Source organism: Sminthopsis crassicaudata, chromosome 2 (genome assembly GCF_048593235.1).
Source record: "Sminthopsis crassicaudata isolate SCR6 chromosome 2, ASM4859323v1, whole genome shotgun sequence".
NCBI classification, from domain to species: domain Eukaryota; kingdom Metazoa; phylum Chordata; class Mammalia; order Dasyuromorphia; family Dasyuridae; genus Sminthopsis; species Sminthopsis crassicaudata.
The window spans coordinates 491,922,481-491,936,327 of NC_133618.1; the positions used below are offsets into that span (position 1 = coordinate 491,922,481).

The 13,847-nt window shown below is 33.8% G+C and overlaps 1 protein-coding gene across 1 annotated transcript in view; it reads right to left on the reverse strand.

The window, feature by feature from the left end:
- Nucleotides 1-13,847, reverse strand: part of LOC141552938 (liver carboxylesterase 1-like) — a 41,562-nt gene that overhangs the window by 25,292 nt on the left and 2,423 nt on the right.

Below are 13,847 nucleotides of genomic sequence, written 5' to 3' on the forward strand. Positions count from 1 at the left end.
CAACAACTAGCTGGCCAATCTTGAGAAAATGATGACAGTTCTCTAGGCTTCCTATTTCTCACCTGTAAGTTAAGGTTAATAAGAGCAATCTACTGGATTGTTTCATATTTCAGTGGAGAACATGGGCATGAAAATGCTCAGAATATATAACAATAAAAACAAACCGTATTTCTAGGTTTCTATGTTTTCAAGACTCTATGTTAATAGTCCTTATTAAAGTAAGCAGTAGATATTATTTGAATATTATAGATGAATAAATGCCGACTCATAGAAGTAAATGGGTCAAAGGGTATGAACATCCCTTAGTTTCCAATTTCTTTACAGATTAGTTAGACTGATTCACAACTCTAGCAACAAAACATTAGGGTACCTGTTTTCCCATAGTCTCTCTAGCATTTGTCATTTTGGGGAGTGATCTTTCTCAAAAAGAGCGGTTGTAAGGCACTATTTCAGAATTGTTTTAATTTGAATTTCTCTAATTTTATGACTTAGAGTATTTTCTTATATGTCCATTGATAACAGTTATTACATCTATAAACTGACTGTTGTTCAATCATTATCAGTTATGTTTCAGTCTTCATGACCTTATTTGGGTTTTCTTAGCAAAGATAATGGAATAGGTTTCCATTTTCTTCTCCAGTCCATTGTAAAGATGAGGAAACAAAGACAAACAGGGTTAAGTGACTTGTCCAAAGAAATTTTGTCTTAAAATGTTCCCCCATGTTTGCTATCTTTTAATTTTAGCTATAATTTTACACACACACACACACACACACACACACACACACACACACACATGACTAAGTAAAAGAAGCCATTTTCTGAAACAATACCCAATCAGTGATTATGGCTAGGTAAGAAATGAGACAGAATTGGGCAAAAGGGCCAAGATCTTTCACTATATAGATCGTTCATCCTGATCTATATCTTGCCATTGGCTTCAGAGGAGAAAGCAAGACTGGTGATTTTGCATAGTCTTTCCTCACTTAATAGCATTTTCCTTGCATGTTATGGCATCACCTGTCTGATGTCATGGTACCCTTTGAGAAAGAAAGAGAAAACAATAATAACTGGTATATACCTTATATAAATAAGTTCTGTACATTTTACAACATCCCACATGTGCTGCAAGAAAACAGTGGAATAGTAAAACACAGTCTCTATTTTTTTCTGTGGAAAAGGTAGAGATTTCTTCATTTAGTCAGCAATCATTTGTCAAAGATCTATTATCAGTAGTATATTATGCTTAGCACTGATGGGTGTCAGATGAATAAGATTCAGAAATGGCTTTCTCTCTAGATTCAGAATGCTGAATTATGAATTCAAAATGAGGAAGTTTAAATTATGTTGTGATATGGAGCTAAGAGGCATGAGCCCCAGATATGTTGTCATTTGATACCATCATTGTTGGCAAATTTTCACTAAACTACATCTGGGTAATAGATTTGTTCAAACTAAAGTGGGATTGGGTACATAATAGATAAAATTCCATGACCAAACAGTTTAAATTCTACCAGACATCATTGTGACTTTTTTTGGTCAGCTTTCCTAAATAGGTTGCCTGAAACATCATAAGTCTTTCAGATTTTTCTTAAATAAATCATTGCATTGTTACTTTGTACACAGTACATTTTACTTTGCATCAGTTTATGGAACTCTTTCCAGATTCTCCTGAGAACACCATAATATTCCATCCTAATCACATACCACATTTTACTTGGCCATTTCTCCAATTTATGGGCATCCCATCAATTTCCAATTCTTTGTACCCAGAAAATAGCTGAATATAGATATAAACTTTTTTTTTGTTTTTTATTTCTTTTTGGATACAGATCTAGTAGTGATATTGGTAAGTCAAATATATGCATGATTTTATACCCTTTTCATTGTATTCCCAGATTATACTACAAAAAGTTTGAGTCAATTCACAAACTCCACCAATAGTGCATTAATGTTTCATTTTTTCCATGTCCTCTATAGCATTTGTCATTTTCTTCTTCTGTCCTATTAGCCAATCTAATAGATATGTGGCAGTACTTCAAAATTATTTTAATTTGTTTTCCTCTGATGTTAGAGCATTTTTTTCATATGGCTATAGATAATTATGATTATTTCATCTGGAAACAGTTCGTGTCTTTTAAACATTATCCATTGAGAAATGGCTATTATTCCCTTCCTATTGTCCTATAGAATAAGATCGATTTCTATATACATTTGTATGCATATGTTATTGCTTCTTTGAGCCAATTCTGATAAGAGTAGGGTTCATCCACTCCTCCTTGAACTCCATTTTCTCTTGCACTATAAAAGCTTTTTTTGCCTCTTTTATGTGTGATAATTTGTCACATTCTATTTCTCCCTTTCCCTTTCTCCAAGTACATTCCTGTTTCACCTATTAATAGTATTTTTCAAGTATTATTCCCTCACTTTAAACAAATACCTGTGCCCTCTGTCTGTCTATAGTCCTAACTCCCCTAACAATGACAAGATTCATGTTTTGTTGTAGTAATGTAAGCAATTTAATCTTATTAATTCTCTTATTTTTTCCCTTTACTGATTACCTTTTTTATTCTTCTCTAGAGTCTTGTATTTAAAAGTCAAATCATCTATTTGCCTCTAGTCTTTTCATAAAGAATGCTTTAAAGTGTTTTTTTTTTTTTTAATTTCATTAAATGTCTTTTTGCCCCAAAAGGATTATATTCAGTTTTGCTGGGTAGGTGATTTTGGGTTGTAATCTTAGTTCCTTTGCCCTCCAGAATATTTTATTCCAAACCCTCTGATCCTTTAATTTAGAAGTTGCTAATCTTGTGTCATCCTGACTAGGACTTTTAATGCTTAGATTGTTCCTTTCTGGCTGCTGGACTGTTTTCCATTCTCATCCTGGTGCAATAGACCTTCTGTGCCTACTTTCTAAATTGTCATGAACTACAAAATAGTTTCACGTTAACTTTTTGTGGCTTCTACTGCTCTACAATTTTAGAGTCATTATTTAAAGATATTTCAATGGGGTTAAGGAAGAACTTGGGTGGGTCCCTATCTTTACCATCTTAGTTCTGCTTCCAGAACTTTAAAACAATCACTCTGGGACACTCTAAGCCTCTTTTTAGTTGCATTCAGAAAGAGTGAAAGTTCAAATTCATCTACATTTATAGATGTGTTAACGGAAAAAGCTACCTTTCCTTCCTTCATTTTAAGCATTGTGACCCAAAGAAATAGGCTTGAGCTTGGGTCTGTTAAATTTTGCCCATTCAGTTCTAGGTGTAGATGAAATGACTGTTCCAAGTTGGGATTCACTAAAATGATGTTGAGATCCTCAACAAAAATAAGGAAATTTTGAAATAGGGGATATTTGCAGAGGAATAATCAATGCCATTTAGGGCATGTTAAGTTATTACTCCCTATAAGATATCCAGTTAGAAATGTCCAACAATAGTTGGTATTATAAGATAAATGTTCAGACTGAAATTAGGATTAGCAAAACAGGGGCGGAGCCAAGATGGCTGAGAAGATACACATGAATCTGTAAGCTCCCTTCTTCCCTCATTACCAATTAGTTAAATCATCCTCAAAAATAACGCTGGACTGATAAAAACCACAAGGATTAGAAGCACAACTTACCAGCTGAAGAGAATCTGGAATTTAAATAGAAAAAATCGGTTCCAAGGGGAGGAAAAAAAAAAAAAGAGGCCAGCACAGACAGGGTTGGACTCTGTGCTAACACACTGTGTCAATGGGGCTGGGGAGAACTCTGGGATCAGAGAAGCCACTGAGATAGAGGAATCTGATGCAAGCTGTAAGCCCTTCTCTCTTATAAAACAGCAGTTCAGAAGAGAAATCAAGCTACTTTGAAATATAAAGCCAGATCCTAAATCCACCCTAATCCAGAAGTGACCTAATAGATCTCCTCACAACTATGCAGACTGGCCTTCTGCTGCCCGGGGCTACTCCTTGGGGTAGTTGAGAGCCTGAACAGCAGGGACACAGCGCTAGACAGCCTCTAATCCACATAGTGCAGGGTTCAGCCTAAGGCAGTGGAATTCTAGCAGCAGCGGAATTCCCAGAGAAGTGGAACCTTTGTAGTAGGGACTTCAGTTTCAGGGCAGACACATCAAGTTTGAGCACAGGGGCTTTTCACATCGGCTGCTGATATCCATGGCCCCAAAGGAGGCATTGGCTGGGGTTTGTGACCTTTCACTGTTCAGCCTTAAACCTCAGGGCAGTCGCTAGGTCACACAGCAGGGCCCTTCACTGGACACTCCTCACAGCACAGCCTTGCTAAACACCTCTGAGGCTTTTCCTGAGAGGGGGGAGGGGAACTCTCTCCCAGAGCTCTCTCTTATCTCTGGCACAGGGTTGTTGCATTCTACCACTCCCCATTCTGGGAGGAAGCTGGTAAATAAATAAATAAACTTCTTACCCCAAGGGCAAATCCAAACAGATTTTTAACAATGACTAATAAGCTGAAGAGAATGATTGACACCTTCTATACAGAGAAGAATAGATATCCAACCTCAAAGAGGCTAACAGCAGAGAGCCTGCAGATAACACCCTAAAGGGGAATGATACCTGCCCCCCATCACATAACTAGCTCCTAGAAGAGACTATTAAAAAGTTAAGAGAGTTTGAAGAAAAATGGGGAAAGGAAAGAGAAGTTATGAGAGAGAATAACAATGTCCTGAAATTTGAGTTGGAAAAAATAAAGAATTCACAGGAGGTGCAGAGAAACAAAATTTGTGAATTAGAAAAGGTTAAAACATCACAGGAAAGTAGGATTTCTTAATGGGAAAAGATAAAAAATTCTCAAGAAAGTAGCATATCTGAATTGGAAAAAGAAAATAACTCACTAAAAAAATAGTGAAATGGAAAAAAAATTCAACAGAACAAAATAATTCATTTAAAAACTCAATTGGGTATATACAAAAGGAACTAAAAATGTGAATGAAGAAAATAACTTATTAAAAATCAGAACAGAACAAATAGAAATGAATGATTCATTGAGAAACCAAGAATAAGTCAAACAAACAAAATGAAAAGCTGGCAAATATTTACTGGGAAAATCTATAGATCTGGAAAATAGATCTAGGAGATATAATCTGAGGATCATTGGGCTTCCTGAAAGCTATGTTCAAAAAAAGAGCCTAGATTTTATTTTACAGGAAATCATCAAAGAGAACTGTCCAGAGATAATAGAAACAGAAGGGAAAATAGACGTTGAAAGAATTCATCAAACACCTTGTGAAAAAGACACTAAAAAAACAACGCCACAGAACATTGTAGCTAAGCTGCAGAACTACTATACTAAGGAAAAAATATTGCAAGCAGTGAAGAAAAAACAATTCAAATATCAAGGGGCCACAATAAGGATCACGCAAGATTTGGCTGCCTCCACATTAAAGGATTGAAGGGCCTGGAACCTAATATTCCAAAAGGCAAAAGAGCAAAGATTGCAACCAAGAATAAACTACCCAGCTAAGTTTAGCATTTTCTTCCATGGAAGAAGATGGTCATTTAATGAAACAGAGGAATTCCATTTGTTTCTAAGAAAAAACCAGACTTAAACAAAAAATTAGATCTACATCCACAAGACTGAAGAGAAACAGAAAAAGGTACACAGAACCCTTGAGAACTGTATCTCTGTTGTGGGTATATAGAAAGTACGCATGGATAATTTGATTTTACTGATATAATATTAAAAAAAAAGAAAGTAGTAAAGGTGAGGGGGTAATATCAGAAAAAGGGGAAGGAGAGATAAAAAGAGGGAAACTACATCCCAGGAAGAGGCATAGAAAAAATACCACATCTGAGGGAATTTAGAGAGGGGGAGAAACATTGTGTGAATCTTACTCTCATTAGTGTAGGCTCAAAGAGTAAAAAATTGACATATTTGTTTTTCAGAGAATCCTCTCTCACCTCATTAAAATGGGGGAGAGGAAAAGGAAAAAGGAAAAGGGGAATAAGGGAAAGGTACAAGAAAGGGGAAGGGACTTAAAAGGAAGGGGATACTAAAAAGCTGTGCATCACAAGTGTGGTCTATAAATTAAATATTGGAGAAGAGGTTCAGGGGGGTCAAGGGAAAAGAAAAAGCATAATCTGGGGATAATATGATGACAGGAAATACAGAATTAGTCATTTTAACTGTAAATGTGAATGGGATGAACTATCCCATTAAACGGAGGTGGATAGCAGACTGGATCAAAAGTCAGAACTCTACAATATGTTGTTTACAGGAAATACACTTTAAGCAAGTAGATACATACAGAGTAAAGGTAAAAGGTTGGAGCAGAATCTATTATGCTTCAGGTAAAGCCAAAAAAGCAGGGGTTGCCATCCTTATCTCAAATAAGCAAAAACAGAAACTGATATAATTAAAAGAGATAAGGAAGGAAACTATACCCTGCTAAAACTTAGCATAGACAATGAAGCCATATCAATTACTAAACATATATGCACCAAGTGGTATAGCATCTAACTTCCTAAAGGAAAAGTTAAGAGAGTTGCAAGAAGAAATACACAACAAAACTATAATAGTGGGAGATCTCAAATTTGCACTCTCAGAATTAGACAAATCAAACCACAAAACAAATAAGAGAGAAATTAAATAGGTAAATAGAACATTAGAAAAACTAGCTATGATAGACCTTTGGAGAAAACTGAATGGTGATAGAAAGGAGGATACTTTCTTCTCAGCAGTTCATGGAACCTATACAAAAATTGACCATATATTAGGTCATAAAGATCTCAAAATTAAATGCAGGAAAGCAGAAATAGTGCAATAAAAACTACATTCAATAAGAAGTTAGGGGTAAATAGACCAAAAAGTAATTGGAAACTGAACAATATCATCTTACAGAATGACTGGGTGAAGCAGTAAATTATAGAAACAATTAATAATTTCACCCAAGATAATGACAACGATGAGACATCATACCAAAATTGGTGGGATGCCACTAAAGTGATAATAAGGGGAAATTTTATATCTTTAGAGGGTTATTTGAACAAAATAGAGAAAGAGAAGATTAATGAATTGGGCCTGCAACTTAAAAAGCTGGAAAAAGACCAAATTAAACCCCCCCAACCAAAAACTAAACTTGAAATACTAAAATTAAAAGGAGAAATCAATAATATTGAAAGTAAAAAAAAACTATTGAATTAATAAATAAAACCAAGAGTTGGTTTTATGCAAAAGCCAATATAATAGGTAAACCTTTGGTAAATCTGATCAGAAAAAAGAAAGAGGAAAATCAAATTGTTAGTCTTACAAATGAAAAGGGGGATCTTTCTACCAATGAAGAGGAAATTAGAGAAATAATAAGGAATTACTTTGCCCAACTTTATGCCAATAAATTTGATAACTTAAGTGAAATGGCTGACTTCCTCCAAAAATATAGGCTTCCTAGATTAACAGAGGAGGAGATAAATTGCTTAAATAGTACCATTTCAGAAAAAACAATAGAGCAAGCTATTAATCAACTCCCCAGGAAAAAATCCTCAGGACCAGATGGATTTACATGTGAATTCTACCAAACATTTAAAGAACAACTAGCCCCAATGTATATAAACTATTTGAAAAAATCGGGGATGAAGGAGTCCTGCCAAACTCCTTTTATGACACAGACATGGTACTGATACCTAAACCAGGTAGATCGAAAACTGAGAAAGAAAACTATAGACCCATTTCTTTATTGAATATTGATGTTAAAATCTTAAATAGATATTAGCAAAAAGACTTCAGAAAATCATCCCCAGGATAATGCCCTATGATCAAGTAGGATTTATACCAGGAATGCAGAGCTCATTTAATATTAGGAAAACTATTAGTATAATTGACCATATTAATAATCAAAGTAATAAAAACCATGTGATCATCTCAATAGATGCAGAAAAAGCATTTGATAAAACCCAACATCCATTCCTACTAAAAACACTTGAGAGTATAGTAATAAATGGACTTTTCCTTAAAATAATCAGTAGCATCTATTTAAAACCATCAATAAGCATAATATGTAATCGGGATAAACTGGAACCTTTCCCAGTAAGATCAGGGGTGAAACAATGTTGTCCATTATCACCATTACTATTGAATATTGTATTATTATTGTACTAGCCTTGGCAATAAGAGTCGAGAAAGAGATTAAAGGAATAAGAGTAGATAATGAGGAAATCAAACTGTCACTCTTTGCAGATGATATGATGGTATACTTAGAAAACCCCAGAGATTCTAATAAAAAGTTATTAGAAATAATTCACAACTTTAGTTGCTGGATACAAAATAAATCCGCATAAATCTTCAGCATTTTTATACATTACCAACAAAATCCAACAGCAAGAGATACAAAGAGAAATTCCATTCAAAATAACTTTCAATAGTATAACATATTTGTGAATCTATCTACCAAAGGAAAGTCAGGAATTATATGAGCAAAATTACAAAACACTTTCCACAAAAATAAATTCAGACTTAAATAATCGGAAAAATATTAAGTGCTCTTGGATAGGCCGAGCGAATATAATAAAGATGACAATACTCCCCAAACTAATCTATTTATTTAGTGCTATACCAATCAGATTCCCAAGAAACTATTTTAGTGACCTAGAAAAAATAACAACAAAGTTCATATGGAAGAACAAAAAGGCCGAGAATATCAACGGAATTAATGAAAAAAAAAGTCAGATAAAGGTGGTCTAGGTATACCTGATCTAAAGCTATATTATATAGGAGCAGTCACAAAAACCATTTGGTATTGACTAAGAAATAGACCAGTTGATCAGTGGAACAGATTAGGTGCAAAGGGCAAAAAAGGGTACAACTATAGCAATCTAGTGTTTGATAAACCCAAAGATACCAATATTACGAATAAAAATTCAATATTTGAAAAAAACTATTGGGAAAACTGGAAATTAGTATGGCAGAAATTAGATATGGATCCACACTTAACACCATATACCAAGATAAGATCAAAATGGGTCCATGATTTAGGCATAAAGAATAAGATCATAAATAGATTAGAGGAATAGAGGATAGTCTACCTCTCAGACCTGTGGAGGAGGAAGGAATTTATGACTAGAGGAGAACTAGAAATCATTATTGATCACCAAATAGAAGATTTTAATTACATCAAAGTAAAAAGTTTCTGTACAAGCAACACTAATGCAAACAAGATTAGAAGGGAAGTAACAAATTGGGAAAATATTTTTATAGTTAAATCTTCTGATAAAGGTCTCATTTCCAAAATATATAGAGAATTGACCCTAATTTATAAGAAATCAAACCATTGTCCAATAGATAAATGGTCAAAGGATATGAAGAGACAATTCTCAGATAATGGAATTGAAATTATATCTATTCATATGAAAGTGTTCCAAATCACTACTGATCAGGGAAATGCAAATTAAGACAACTCTGAGATATCACTACACACCTGTCAGATTGGCTAAGATGACAGGAACAAATAATGATGAATGTTGGAGGGGATGTGGGAAAACTGGGACACTAATACATTGCTGGTGGAGTTGTGAAAGAATCCAACCATTCTGGAGAGCAATCTGGAATTATGCCCCAAAAGTTATCAAAATGTGCATACCTTTTGACCCAACAGTGCTACTACTGGGCTTATATCCCAAGGAAATACTAAAGAAGGGAAAGGGACCTGTATGTGCCAAAATGTTTGTGGCAGGCCTTTTTGTAGTGGCTAGAAACTGGAAAATGAATGGATGTCCATCAATTGGAGAATGGTTGGGTAAATTATGGTATATGAATGTTATGGAATATTATTGCTCTGTAAGAAATGACCAGCAGGATGAATAAAGAAAGGTTTGCAGAGACTTACATGAATTGATGCTGATTGAAATGAGCAGAACCAGAAGATCACTATCTACTTCAACAACAATACTATATGAATATATATTCTGATGGAAGTGGATATCTTCAACATAAAGAAGATCTAATTCAGTTCCAGTTGATCAATGATTGACAGAAACAACTACACCCAGAGAAGGAACACTGGGAAGTGAATGTAAATTGTTAGCACTACTGTCTATCTACCCAGGTTACTTATTCCTTCAGAATCTAATATTTAATGTGCAACAAGAAAATTGTATTTACACACATATATTGTATCTAGATTATATTGTAACACATGTAAAATGTATGGGATTGCCTGTCATCCAGGGGAAGGAGTAGAAGGAGGGAGAGGATAATTTGGAAAAATGAATACAAGAGATAATGTCATAAAAAATTACTCATGCATATATACTGTCAAAAATTATAAATAAAATTAAAAAAAAAAGAAATAATGTCTGAATAGACAGAAGAACTGAGATAATGTAAAGCGTTTCACAAATTTTTAAAGATAATACACATGTTACAATGGTAACAAAATAATGGAGATAATTATTATATCATTCTCATCTTTTCCAATGAAATTCAGATTTAAATAGGATATGCTGATATCCTGCTATTATTTATCTTTAACTTATATATCTCGGGTTATAAGAAGTGTCCCAAAGATAGATCACACTGAATATTTCTTTGTATTTGAATAAAAGGATTGAGATAAAAGTTCATCTTCTTGGGGGACACTGGAAACATCTTTGGGATACCTCCCAATAGCAAAGAGAATGGTAGGGATTATATCTACTTTATTCAATTCTCTCTTCATTTTTGTGCGTTTGTTTTTCATTTGTGCATAGAGATACAGACATACACATAAATATGTGTACATATATTTGTGTGTGTACATAAATTTCTTTTCTATATTTTGAAATTATTAAAATATTCTTCTTAAATTTTTATGAATATGTGATAATGGGTAATCAATTTTTCTGTAAAAATTCTTAGCAATTTCAATCATTTATTTGATGGATACTCAAGGCTTTTTGGGGGAATCTGTAGTTATAATATAGAGATAATGATGAGAACCAAGAAAAATGAGAGTGATAAAAGACTAGGGAAGAGATGTCCACAAGCAAAGTTTTGATATTTTAAAGGTGCAGAGAGCCCAAGCAATCTAAAGACTGACAAAAGGTCTTTAAATTAACAATTAATGGATAATTTATAACCCCAGAGAGAGGAGTTTCAATTTAAAAGTGAGACTGGAAGATAGATTACAAGTAATTGTGAAGATAGTGGAAGAAATGATGGACAGAAACATGACAGCAGATCTAAGTCCTGGTATTCAGGATAGAATGTACCTCTATGGGATATACAGGCATGAGTGTGTCCCTACCAGAACTACAAATCAAAGCTAAAAGAAGAATGGAGTTTATTGGTCTATCAAAAAAGTAATGCCACTTCTTTATTTTAGGGAAATTAAAGGATGTGATATGTGGATATCACTATTTTCTAATGTCTTTTGAAATGGGATATAGCTATGCACTTTGTTACTGGCTAAACCAAAGGGTTCTCCCCATAATGCCAGAGGACTGGTGAGTCAATTTCTCCACCATAATTTTCATTTATGTCAGAATTCTGGAGTATAAAAGTGACAACCTGCCTATCAGCTCTGTACTGATAAATAAACTGAATAAAATCAATAGAGAGGAAATATAAAGCTAATGATCTAAGGCATCTTTATTATCAGGACCTTAATTGAAGGCTATGCAGAAGTTATGATGTACAGATAGAGTGTACTAGAAAGCACATTTGCAACTGAGATAAAAGAAATGCAATATAGAGGGAAAATGGCATTATTGCCCTTCTCCAGAAATAAGTTCCTATTTAAAAGGGGAAAAAAAAAGCTGTTAAGTGTATGTACCATATAAGAGATTGATGGCCCCTCTCACGCATGAATCCCTCAAAAATTCTTTAGGTATTTATGCATGAGACTACCACGTGACTTTCATTTGTCAGCCAGAAAACATGCTTAATTCAAAGTAAAAGCGGTTAATGAAACAGTAGAACAATAAAAGTAACAAGAGAATATTTTCCATAAACCTATAAGTCATTCTCAAAAAAAAAGTACTTGTTCTACAAGAAAAGTGTAGGAATTGTGCATAGAAAATACATGTAGAAAGAGTTCCCAGAGGGGCAATTTACAAAGTTACTATTGATTTTGTTGTTGTCTCCACGCTGCTCTGTTGAGTCTGCTTCCCAATGAAGGGTAGGTTCTGTTCAGCAACCAGTTTTTATTTATCTAGATAACTTTAGTCATTTAATACTTAGTTGTTGAATTGCTGTGGTTGAATCTCACTATTACACCAGAAGGCCACAACTCTGTCAACCAATTTTAAAAAATATATATTCTTAATCATTAAATGTTTTTCTAATTAAATTTTAATTTTAAAATGAACATAAATATGCCTTCTCTTTCCTCCATCTCTTCCTGCTACCTGATTGAGACAGAAAGAAAAACAAAATCATTTGCAAATGTGTATGGGGAGGAAATAGGTGAATTACCTTATTGGCCTTAAGTTAAAATATATGTATATACATACATACATACATGTATGTATGTATGTATATACATATATTTTAACTTAAGGCCAATAAGGTAATTCATATATATATATATACATATATATGTTGAGTTCATCTCTCTCTGTCAAAAGAAGAACAAGTTTCACCAAAAATGCTCTAGAATTGTGGTTGGTCACTATGTCAAGTAGAGTTCTAGGCTTTTAAAGTTATTCAACTTCCAATAATGTTGGTATAAATTCTCCTAATATCATTGTACAGTGGTTTACACATTGGCGTCAACTGAGTCTCCAAACCTTCTGGACCATGCACTGTGGGTATTATAGTTAGTAAGCCTTTTCAGTTCAGGGGTGAGGAGGGAGAGTTGGTAATAATTTTAATCAGATACTTCGCTAAACTGCTCACAGTAGATACAAAGCTACGTATGCTAAGATCATGTTTTTAAACTCAACTTTCTTGTACTGTCTTCTCTGATTCCCACAGTTAATTTCCCTTTGATTTATGATCAGAAACCAATTTATTGCTTACTTTTTTGGTCATATTACCCTAGCCACAGCAGTTATTTCCAGATTACTTCAAATTATTTCATTTTTCTCAAATTGAAAAGGTCCTCCACTATGCACATTTGTTTTGTTTTGTTTTGATTTGATTTGATTTGATTGTCTATTTTCAAATAACACATTGAGGACAAAAATCCTGGTAATTATTTCCCTTCTTCAGCCAAGAATAAGAGCCAAGTCTTTCAACACAAGTACATAAAGAATAATAATTCTCAAATGGTACTTTTCATAAAGTCCCTTCATGAGTCATATTTCTTTAAAAATATCATTGATTTGTGAGCAATAATAACCTCCCCTCTTTGAGATACTTTCTGGAAAGTTCAAAACACAACTTGGAAATAGGTGTAAACTCTGATTATAACTTATTACTACAACTCATGTGATGATATCAACTAGGGAATGTTTAGCTTCTAAAACCATAGCTTTATTAATGTTTAAAAATTTTTCTTATTTAATTAACTATGTAAATTGTTACTATCTTTTTTTTTAATAGGTGCTATCTTAATACCTATTTGAGATACTGTTCCAAGATAAAATGGAAAAGCAATATTAGACCTCCTGAATAGGAGAATGAAAGCACCCTAAGAGTGAAACAAATTCAGTAAGTACTGAAGGAAGAGTCAGAGCCCTAACTTTCAAAAGTCTCCTGATTCCATAAGTAGGTATGGCCAAGTAAGGTAAAGAATAATTACTTTGGAATAGGGCTTGACTCCAATTTTGAAAACTTTGGGGAAAACTCTGAAAGAGTGGAAATAAAGGAGGGGGAGCAAGGAATATTAGAGTATGTATTATACAAGATTATCAAATATTTCAGTATTTATGGATGAAATGATGAATTTGGCATTTGGCTAAAACTAGTAAGATTCCTCCTTTCT